The sequence below is a fragment of the Triticum aestivum genome, chromosome 5A, assembly GCF_018294505.1.
Source record: "Triticum aestivum cultivar Chinese Spring chromosome 5A, IWGSC CS RefSeq v2.1, whole genome shotgun sequence".
In the NCBI taxonomy this organism is placed as follows: Eukaryota; Viridiplantae; Streptophyta; class Magnoliopsida; order Poales; family Poaceae; genus Triticum; species Triticum aestivum.
The window spans coordinates 123,865,237-123,877,645 of NC_057806.1; positions in this window are offsets into that span (position 1 = coordinate 123,865,237).

The following is a 12,409-nucleotide window of genomic DNA, read 5'->3' on the forward strand; positions in this document are numbered from 1 at the left end:
GATGCATTGGAATGGAGGGGCACCTTTATATGAGTGCAAACTGCATTGCATTCACATCGTGCAACCTCTTTTCCCGGTCCTCCTCCCATTACTTACCTCATGCATTCACGATGCTGATTGAAGGAGGATGCATCATTGGCTGTTCAACATTTCGGGAACCGCTACCCCTCCCTTGTCTGCATTAAAGCCGTATCGAGAACTGTGCCGCTCGCTGTCAAATCGAATAGTATACGCCACCCGCTGCACGCCCAGCTGAACACACCTCCTCGCCTCCATCAAAACCCTACGTTAAACCCGCATGCAAACCGTGAAACCTACTCCGGCCACATGTCCGTTCATGAGCAGGCCGGAATTAAACACAACACCGACCAAGCTCCTCCCGTACGCCCTCAGTTTAAATGAGGCCTGACGCTGGCCAAGCTCCTACCGTCCACTCTCTATTTAAATGAGGCCAGACAGACAGCGGGCAAGAATCGAACTCCTCCGCCGCTCCCCCATCTCCTCCTTCAACATTTTCTCCACTTTTCCAATGGCTTCTGAGGATCTGTTCTCCGGCATACTACCCGGCTGGGTGGCCCGCTGAGCCCTCCGGATATGGGCGAGGCTTCTTGGTGCTTCACCAACCTCGCTTGGCCCGACAGAGCCAGTTGCCACCCCAATCCGGCGCATCGTTCAGCAACTCGCCGCTCTAGTTTAGCTCGATGAGGAGTGGCGAGTTGCTGCACGCCGGCACGGTGGTGAGCACACCGGTACGGGCGTCGTCGCTGCCGCGTCGTATCGCACTACCAGTGTCTGCGGTGGCCGCGCCTCCCGTGTCTGTGGGCGTGCTTCCCGTGCCTACGGCCGTGCCTCCCGTGCCTATGGCAACACCATGCAGGCAGAGACAGAAGTCGGGTGCGTGGAGAGCGACGAGTCGGTGGCCAGCTTCTCCGTGTCCGCCACCATCATGAAGGAGAAGTAGAACACGGGAGGCCACCACCACTTGCGTCCCATGAAGGCCACCGCCGAGGTGACGACTGCGCATTCAGGTGGTTTCTTTGCTGCTTCGTCTATTCCGAGGACCTTCGTCGACCCCACAAGTGTCTGCCAGACATGAGGAAGACAAAGGGATCCGCGAGTGGCCATTTAGATTAGGTACTCCCTCTCCGGCTGGCGGGAAATATTTTTTGTAATAATGGATAAATTGGATGTATCTATAACTAAAATAAGTCCAGACACATCCATGTCTAGGACAAGTATTTCTGGACAAAGGGAGTATTAATTATACCAAGAGAGCCGGATTAGCACCGCTTAGTTCATGTAAATGTAATGAAATCCATCATGTTTATGTGAAGATCCAACTTTTATACGAAATCCTTCATGCTTATATGAAAATAGTCCATGTTTGCAATCAGGTGTTGGGGATACAGGGGAAGCATAATATCTCACCCAAACTAACAATCCCTACATCCAGCTGTATCCATCCTTCAACACATAACCAAGAAACCTTCGGAAATCATGTACCTCAACCTTCGAAAATCATTTGTTATACGAGTTCTGGCAATACTCCCAAATTCCCGCCCCAGTACTGGGTGGCATCGAGGTTATCTCACCAACAGCTGCATAAAAGAGAATTTCGATGTCGGCGAAACTCAGGTATTCCAGAACTGCAACGATAAAATTGCGACGACAATACCTCGGAGCTCAACTCCCCCGGACACTGCCACAACCCCTAAATGTCAGGAGGCACCAAGAACAATGTTCTCGTCACAAGACTATCGGAACGACTCCAAGATACCCGCGTGATCCTAATTTTTTTTGTGAAATTTGAGGAGAGAAAAGTCAAAACTTCAACGTTAGGAGGCCTCACCAGAGAGACAAAAGGACCGATGAGAAAAAAGAATCCTACTCTCCGATATATATAATCCTAAGACTCAAAACATTTTGTTCTAGACTCGATAACGTCAGCGATTCGATCAAGCAGGGGGCTCCTAAGTCGGGGATAGCTTTGATTACCAACTTGTAACACCCACAATGCGGTTATATCTCCCACATGTCGGGGCACGACTTAGAGGCATAGCCACATGGTAGTTTAGTCGCAAGTGGGGTAATCTTCACACAATCCCATGTACTGAATAAGAAAGGGATAACGAGTTGGCTTATAATCGCCACTTCACACAAATAACAAGTTAAACATACATCATCATCCAGAGTACAATCAAGGTCCGACTACAGAACCGAAATAAAGGAAGACAACCCCAAATGCTAGATCCCTGATCGTCCCAACTAGGCTCCACTACTGATCAACCGGAAAAGACAGAAAACAATGATCAACATCTTCATCAAGCTCCCACTTGAGCTCGGTTGCCTCACCTACACTTGTATCATCGGCACCTGCAACTATTTGGAACTATCTGTGAGCCATGAGGACTCAGCAATCTCACACCCGCGAGATCAAGACTATTTAAGCTTATGGGTAGGATAGGGTAATGAGGTGGAGCTGCAGCAAGCGCTAAGCAAATATGGTGGCTAACATACGCAAATTAGCGCGAGAAGAGAAGCAGCGCAATGGTCGTGAAGCTATAAGTGATCAAGAAGTGATCCTGCAACTACTTACGCACAACCATAACACAAGAACCGTGTTCACTTCTCGGACTCCGCTGAAAAGAGACCATCACGGCTACACACGCGGTTGATGCATTTTAATTAAGTCAAGTGTCAAGTTCTCTACATCAGGATATTAACAAATTCCCATCTGCTACATAATCGCGGGCACGGCTCTCAAAAGTTTATACCCTGTAGGGGTGTCCCAACCTAGCCCATCACAAGCTCTCACGGTCAACGAAGGATAATCCTTCTCCTGGGAAGACCCGATCAGTCTCAGAATCCTGGTTACAAGAAATTTCAACAATGGTAAAACAAGACCAGCAAAGCCGCCCGATGTGCCGACAATCCCGATAGTTACTGCACATATCTCATTCTCAGGGCAACACCGGATGAGCAATCCATACAACTAAAACCAGCCCTCAAGTTTCCCTGATGTGGCGCTGCAAGGGGCTCTAGTTTGGACCAACACTTAGAGAAGCACTGGCCCGGGGGGCAGGGGGTTAAGATAAAGATGACCCTCGGGTTAATTACTCCCAAGGGAAAGATATAGGTTGTTAGGCAAATGTAAAACCAAGGTTGGGCCTTGCTATAAGAGTTTTATTCAAAGTGAACTGTCAAGGGGTTCCCATAACACCCAACCGCGCAAGGAACACAAAATCAAGGAACATAACACCGGTATGACGGAAACTAGGGTGGCAAGAGTGGAACAAAACACCAAGCATAAGGCCAAGCCTTCCACCCTTTACCAAGTATATAGATGCATTAATTAAAATAAGAGGTATTGTGATATCCAAACAAATCCATGTTCCAACATGGAACAAACTTCAACTTCACCTGCAACTAACAACGCTATAAGAGGGGCTGAGCAAAAGCAGTAACTTAGCCAAACAACGGTTTGCCAGGAAGGTGGGTTAGAGGCTTGACATGGCAATATGGGAGGCATGATAAACAAGTGGTAGGTAGCGTGACATAGCGATGGACCAAACAACTAGCAAGCAAAGATAGAAGTGATTTCGAGGGTATGGTCATCTTGCGTGAGATCCCGCAAGGAAGAAGAACGAGTCCAAGAAGTAGATGACCCAACGTAGTCGAACGAATCCTCACAACTTCGGAACGAAACCAAAGCTAACGAGAGAAGCAACCCAGAAAGAAGCAAGCAACATAGTAAACAACCATCACATAAACATGGCATGATGCACAATCAAGTATGATGCATGTCCGGTTTAAATATGCATGGCATGACAAAGTGCACAAACAACACTACAAGTTAAGCGGAGCTCAATATGCAACGAGTTGCGTATTGATGAAACACCACATTCAAACATTTAGTTCACTCTCATTTATGTACCCAACAATGTTAAATGTTATTAAACATGGCAAGGGGTGAAGTATAATAAAACTATCAATCTAGGCAAGTATAATGAGGCCGGAAATAACAAACAACAAGTCCGGAAAATCCCCATGTGCATATTTCGAATTTGGTACTGTTCTGCCCTAAACCATATTTTAGAGTTGTTAAACATGCAAAGTAAGTACACCATGTTAAACTAGGCATTTTTCTACCCCATTTACATATAAATTTTATTAAATTTGGAGCTACGGTTATTAAGTTATGAAATAAATCATTTTAACATGGCATATGACCAAATTCAATCAAACAACATTTTAAACATGCATGAAAGTTGGATATTATGAAACTAGACAAGATTCTAAGCATTTTACATATATAAATCATTTTAATACGATGCACGATTGATGAGTTATGAAATGCATGAACAAGGAGGACTTTATTGTAAAACTGCACTCTTTGGAAAAAATGACAAAATTGCCAGAGGAAAAAAAACAGGCACTGGGCCTAAACTGCTAGGTGCTGGGCTGAGCTTCTCTCACCATGGGCCAAGCCCAGTCGGAGGGGAAACAGGCCGGTTGCTGGGCCTTGGACGCCGAGCGGGGCCCACCAGGGCGATGTGGCGGCCTGGACGTCGTCCTCGTCTCGCGCTCGCACAAGCAGAGGGCCGGCGGCGTGGCTTGCAGCGGTGGAACTCCGGTGAGGGTGCTCGAGGGACAGCGGGGTGACCGGAAATGGGCGGATCCGGCCCGGGTGACTCGTTCCCGGCGTCGGCGGGGATCACCGGTGACGGGCTGCGGCTGCTCCCTGTGAAGGAAGAGGCCGACGGGGCGGTTAGCGAGGGGAGAGAGAGAGAGCAAGAGAGAAGGAGGCGAGGGCGGCTCTGGCCTTCTGGCATCGGGCGCCGGCGTGCGTATCCGCTTGCCGGCGGTGGGCGGAGGTGACGTACGGCGGCGGGGACGCGGGTTGCTCGGGGACGGGAGGAGGTCCTGCGAGAACGACAGGGAGCTCGGGCCTAGATGGGCTTCCCAGGGCCCAATCTGGGTCCTGGCGGGCCGCGCGGCAGCGCACGGGCGTGGGGAGGTGCATGGGACAGGTGGCGCAGCGCGATAGGCCAAGGGTGGCGGCGCTGGTGGTGGCTGGCAGCGGCTGGCGAACGGCGGCATGCCAAGTGACGGATCTGCAGCGGCTGGGCGCGGAAAACAAGTCCAGTGGCACTGATTTTGAGGGGGATGCCGCGGCGGAGGGTAGGGGAAGGCTAGGGGTACCCAAAATGGCATGGAGGGGGTCTATATAAGGCAAGGGGGCTAGGGTTAGGGTTTTTTTTGGAGCGTTTTGGAGCACCCGATCGTGATCCGACGGTTCCGATCGAGAGGAGGGGGTTAGCTGGGTTAGGAGGGCTGTGGAGAGTGGGTTGGGCTGAGAGGAGAGAGACAGAAATGCAGCTCGGCAAGGTTTCCGGAGACCGAAAACGTCCGACGATATACCGGCTATACTGCCGCTATAGTTATCCGTTGGAGCCTCAAACAGACTCCGAATGCGACGAAACTTGACAGACGGTCTATCTACACTACAATAAGACCGCACGCCAACTTTCATCCCATTCCGAGAACATTTTCCAGCCACTTATAAAATAATATTTTAGAGGTGCCGCAGGCGCGTGCGAGTGTAACTGGGCTCAGAACGGACAACAGAGAGAACTGGGGGAACCCAGACGGATGCAAGTTTTGAAAACATGATGATGCAATGCACATGATGACATGTCAAGATGCAACACACAAGCGAAAGACAAGGCAAAAACAGCGAAAAACTGGAAGACACCTGGCGCAATGGTCTCAGGGCATTACATGTGGTTGGTTTAAGATACTAAGGGGTTTCTGTAAATTGGAGTAGAGAAGTGGGGTCTTGTTGGAAAAATGCCACGACTTACATCATAGTCATTAGACGCAGATACGATGGTCAAAAATGACAGATGGCAGACACACCATCATCACCAACTGAGTCTTTTATAGGAGTAGAGATAAAAAGCATATTTGGTGATGATGGTGTGCCTGCCATCCTGCAATATAGGCCGTCCGATTTATATCTGACGGGTAGGAAGGAAACTATGACAATTTTGCAAAAAGATACCCACACCCCTCTCCACATTTGAAAATAAGGCCTTCCCTCGTTCATCCTTTTCTCTCACAAGATAAACTACTCATATAAATGCATCTTGATGTTCCGTGCAACGCATGGGAATCTAGCTAGTTTCTTTTAAAATAGTTACTGCGATAATTGGGTTGAAGTGATATATTTTATGTCTACCCTGAATGATTTCAGATTCACTAGTAGTAACAAAGAAAAGGTTGTCTTGTTAATTAACAAAAAATAGGGTGAAAACTATCACATGAGGCCGGTAAAAACAAGGCACACTGGGATCAACGTCATCGTCACTACAGCTATACGCGCGAGAAGTCTACATATCGAGGGGGCTACGGAGAAAAAGACGTATCGAATGTGTCTGAGTGAGGCACATAGACACAATGTTTGAGAGAGAAACTAATTGACAGATTAAGATCAGAACGAATTGTCACCCTTCTGCTGTCATTGTTGGGGTTGGGGTGGGAAGGGGGAGGGAGAGAAAGATGTATCGAGAGTGTGCGCGGTAGGCACAGAGGCACAACTAGCGAATGTGTTTGTATGTGTGTGTGTTTCAAAGAGGAGTAGATAGATTACTATCAAGATCGAGGTGCCACCCTACTCTTCGGTGTCGGGTAGTGTTTTTGTGTGTGTTTGAGAGAGAATCCAATCGATAGATTAGTATCAAGGTCGAGGTGTCATCCTACTCCTTCGGTGTCAGGAAGTGTGTGTGTGTGGGTGGGTTTGGGGGGGGGGGGCAGTGACACTTACATATCTCTACTCCTATAAAAAACAGAGTTGGTGATGATGGTGTTCCTACCATCCTGCAATATAGGCCATCCAATTTATATTTGACGGATAGGAAGGAAACTATGGAAATTTTGCAAAAAGATACCCACACCCCTCTCCACATTTGCAAATAAGGCATTCCCTCGTTCATCCTTTTCTCGCACAAGATAAACTACTCATACAAATGCATCTTGATGTTCCGTGCAACGCATGGGCATCTTGCTAGTAGGGAGAAGGAGTTTGTGTGACACATATCTATATTAAGGGATGGGTAGATAACCTATGTGCGAGGCATACTTAAAGCTTCACTGAGATAAACAAATGGTGTGCATGCAAGTGCCGGAAAAATGATGCGATAAACAATGTCTACGTGCACGCGTGCGCATGTGTGTGTGTGTGTGTGTGAGAGAGAGAGAGAAATCTCAAAACAAAAGGTGCACTACTGGAATCCCATTGTATTTATTCATATGGTTCCAGAACTTGAGTTAACCTTAGGCATATGTGTGAGAGACATAATTATCCTTTGAGACATTAGTGGCTGTGGCTGGGCGGAATTAAAGGGGTGGGCGTGTTCGACGGAGACAGCATGTGTGTTTCTGTGTGAGAGACTTGTGGGACGGGGTAGAAAGACGAATTCTAACCTTCACAGAGGGAGTGAAATACACGAAGTGCGCGTGTGTGATTCCAATGCCCACGTGGAAATGAGATATGTATGCGTGTGAGAGAGATAGCACAATTCATTCACGTATCACTATCTAGCGATCGTGGACGTGCATTGCTTGAACATAAATCAATATCTACTTCGTATCATGGCCAAAGGTACAATATCGATTCAACGCTATAAACATTGGACACTCACATATCACATTTTTTCTATCTAAATAAACCTTTTCAATTGTGCATGCCAAAGTTACAATGATGTTTCTTCAAACAACCAATATAGCTATCATGTACATGCACCATTGTTACTCTTGCATTCAAATTCATTAGTCTTGGATGATTTAAGGTTATACTATGAAGTAGTATATGTAATATTCATATATGAATTCAATGGGTACGTAATTTATGAAATGGAGGCTATGTAATCATATGAGGTAACACTTTTAAGAAGCGGACTATAATATCCATTTCTTTTGTGGGACTACAATATCCATTTCTTTTCGTGCGCCTCTACACTAACATGTCAATGCATTATGTTTAAAGTAAATAACCAATGGCACTAAATTATCTATTTACATGAGAAATACATAGGCTGAGTGTTTGATCCCTTCTTTTCTGAATGCGCCTCTACACCCGTACGATTGGCCGCGCCCGTGTGAACGTCCAAGTTATCGACACATCATCTCGAGTTATTGTCTTTTTTCTCGGGTGGACTTCACACCAGTTATTAACTGCTGATGCGTGCCCCGTGTGCACAGTCTCACATGACCTTCCCGCTCGCACGGTCCAAAATTAGTTGCACCTGGATACGAACGATCCTGCGGGCGGCAAAATCTCCCGCCTCCTTCAAAAATTTCCACCACCTAGTCTTTAGCATGTGAAATTCCCCTTTTGTCCTTGGTGCACGGAGAACAACATTTACAATACCGCTGTCGGTGTCAAAACCGGCAGATCTCGGGTAGGGGGTCCCGAACTGTGCATCTAAGGATGGAAGGTAACAGAAGACAGAGACACAGTGTTTACCCAGGTTCGGGCCCTCTTGATGGAGGTAATACCCTACATCCTGCTTGATTGACTTTGATGAGTATAGGGGTTACAAGAGTTGATCTACCACGAGATCGTAATGGCTAAACCCTAGATGTCTAGCCTATATGATTATGATTGCCTCTATGGACTAAACCCTCCGGCTTATATAGACACCGGAGGGGACTAGGGTTGTACAAAGTTGGTTTACAGAGAAATGAATCTTCATATTCGCACACCAAGCTTGCCATCCACGCAAAGGAGAATCCCATCCAGACATGGGGAAAAGTCTTCCGTCTTGTATCTGCACGGCCCATCAGTCCGGCCCATGTCACATAGCCCGGACACCTGAGGACCCCCTAATCCAGGACTCCCTTAGTAGCCCCTGAACCAGGCTTCAATGTCGATGTGTCCGGCACGCATATTATCTTCGGCATTGCAAGGCAGGTTCCTCCTCTGAATACTTCAAAGTAGTTGATCAATGAGAACTATGCCCGGATCTGTTTAACAAGTTAACTCTCCAACCATAAAAGCATAATACTTAAAATAAGGTATATCCATCGAGAGCTTTTTCCGGTGAAACGTCATGCTTGACTCTGCTATTCTTTCGAACCGTTTTTGGGGCCTCCCACTTCGCATTTTAACACGCAACTCCTATCGGCACGTCTTGTCAAAACAGAGATCGTGCCCCCTTATTGCGGGATTCTCATCACTACGAGTTTTCGTAATCTAACCATGTTGTTTGCACGACCCCTTGGGAATAGGCGAGTTTTAAGGCTAAAAAAGGGGGGACGCTTGATATTCTAAGTCCATATAAGTGGATAGAGTCCAACTCTTCCGTCCCACGCCTCATTCTCTTTCTCTACTTCCCCATCCTCGAGCTCCAGCGCCCAAGTTCCAAGATTTTCTTCCCTCCGCAAGTCCTCCAACCATGGCCGGCTCTCAGGGCAATTGGGTGGCTTCCTCCGTCAAGGAGGAGAATATCAAGGAGCTGCGGGAGGCGCAGTATCTAACCGCGGAAATCAAGCACAGGCTTCCCGATCCGGCGCAGGTCATCCCCACTCCGGAGCCCGACGAGAGGGTGGTATTCATCCCCCACTTCCTCCGCGGACTCGGATTCACCCTCCACCCCTTTGTGAGGGGTCTCATGTTCTACTACGGGCTAGATTTTCATGATTTGGCCCCAAATTCGTTCCTGCATATCTCGGCGTTCATCGTCGTGTGCGAGGCCTTCCTCCGTGTCCCTCCACACTTTGGCTTATGGCTCAAGATTTGCAATGTGAAGCCGAAGGTGGTCGATGGGCAACATGCGGACTGCGATGGCGCTATGGTGAGCAAGCTCCCCAAAGTCAACTGGCCAAAGGGAGTCTTTGTGGACACCGTCAGGATAGGGCAACAGGAATGGTTCTATATCACAGAACCCCGCGGCTCCAAGTGGGCAGCCGCTCCAGCCTTTAGATCCGGACCCTGCTAAGGCTCACATCCTGGACCGACAAGGGTCCAGACTGGGCGTCACTCAATGAGGTGCTGCGGCTGCAGAAGCGCGTCAAAGGCATGACATCAAAGGACATTACCCTCGCTGATGTGATCCAAGTGATGTTGAATTGCCGAGCACTTCCCTGCCAGTGGCGATCCCTCAGGATGTGGGAGTTCAATCCGGAAGGGCCGCAGACCCTACAACGGTTCTACGACACAATGCATAAGGGGATCTGGATGCTGCTTTTCAAGAAGCAGAAGTAGTGGCCAAAGTCATCGGACGACACCGGCCTCGACTGCAATCATCCAGCCTATGAGGTAAGTTAAAAACCTTCGAACACCAATTGATGCGTCCATCTTAAGGAGAAGTATTGAATTGTTTATCTCCAACCAGGTCTGAACCAAAAAGGTGGAGCAGATCCGGTGTCCGACTTCACTCCCCGAAAACTAAGCCATTACTCTATTAATGAGGATGCTGGTCCCGATGCCATACCAGGCGCCGGTAAAGAAGGACAAGAAGAAGAATAAGAAGAAGAAGAAAGAGGAGGACACTACAGACACAATGTGTGGAGAAGTTGATGCCCAGTCCTCTAACGAGGGCAACGACGACGACGAGGAGGAGGAAGAAGAAGATCCTCCCCGGAAAGGCAAGAAAAGGGCGGCCTCCAAAGACCTGGAGGCCGAAGCCTCCAAGAGGGAAAAATTTACCCTCCCCGATGACTCAGAGTCAGACGCCGAGGCCATCCCGACACACCGTCGCCGGACCAATCCCCAAGACGACTCGTAAGTAATCCGAGATTTTTCCACATACATCCAATCTCTATGAACTATGATGATAACTCTAAGTTCCATTTTTTGTTAGTACGGCCCGCAGTCTTCCCCAGCAATCTTCATCCTCGGGGGATCTGCCGCTGGAGCAAATGGAGAGTGAATCGCCTCCCGTAGCTTCCACGCCGCCTAGGGCGGATGATGCCGAGGTGTCATCGCATAGGCCCTCCCTGCGCCTCGAAGAGATGCAGGGGGCGACTTGACAGCGCCGGAGGGCAACACCTCGGCCGCCGAAGGGCTGGGGGTACGACCCCCACGGAGACTGGTGATGGGGCCCCCGGTCAATCCAACCCACAGCCGCATACTACTCCGAAGACCGATACGGCTCCGGAGTCTAGAAAGCGACCCCTGAGGGAGTCCTGGATTAGGGGGTCTCCGGACAGCCGGACTATATCCTTTGGTCGGACTGTTGGACTATGAAGATACAAGTTTGAAGACTTCGTCCCGTGTCCGTATGGGACTCTACTTGGCGTGGAAGGCAAGCTAGGCAATACGGATATGTATATTTCCTCCTTTGTAACCGACCTTGTGTAACCCTAGCCCCCTCCGGTGTCTATATAAACCGAAGGGTTTTAGTCCGTAGGACAACATACAATCATACCATAGGCTAGCTTTTAGGGTTAAGCCTCTCCGATCTCGTGGTAGATCAACTCTTGTAATACTCATATTATCAAGAATAATCAAGCAGGACGTAGGGTTTTACCTCCATCAAGAGGGCCCGAACCTGGGTAAAACATTGTGTCCCCTGCGTCCTGTTACCATCCGCCTTAGACGCACAGTTCAGGACCCCCTACCCGAGATCCACCGGTTTTGACACCCATATTGGTGCTTTCATTGAGAGTTCCTCTGTGTCGTCGCCGTTAGGCTTGATGGCTCCTTCGATCATTGATAGCGATGCAGTCCAGGGTGAGACTTTTCTCCCTGGACAGATCTTTGTGTTCAGCGGCTTCGCACTACGGGCCAACTCGCTTGGCCATCTGGAGCAGATCGAGATCTACGCCCTTGGCCACCAGGTCAGGTTTGGAGGCTTAAACTACACGGCTAATATTCGTGGAGACTTGATCTTCGACGGATTCATGCCCCTACCTGGTGCGCAACACGGTCACGATGAGCATTGTCGGTGTCGAAACCGCCGGATCTCAGGTAGGGGGTCTCGAACTATGCGTCTAGGCCGGATGGTAACAGGAGGCAGGGGACATAATGTTTTACCCAGGTTCGGGCCCTCTTGATGGAGGTAAAACCCTACGTCCTGCTTGATTAATATTGATGATATGGGTAGTACAAGAGTAGATCTACCATGAGATCGGAGAGGCTAAACCCTAGAAGCTAGCCTATGGTATGATTGTATGTTGTAGTTGTTGTTTTTCCTATGGACTAAAACCCTCCGGTTTATATAGACACCAGAGAGGGCTAGGGTTACACAAAGTCGGTTACAATGGGAGGAGATCTACATATCCATATTTCCAAGCGTGCCTTCCACGCCAAGGAAAGTCCCATCCGGACACGGGACGAAGTCTTCAATCTTATATCTTCATAGTTCGAGAGTCCGGCCAAAGGTTATAGTCCGGCTATCTGGAC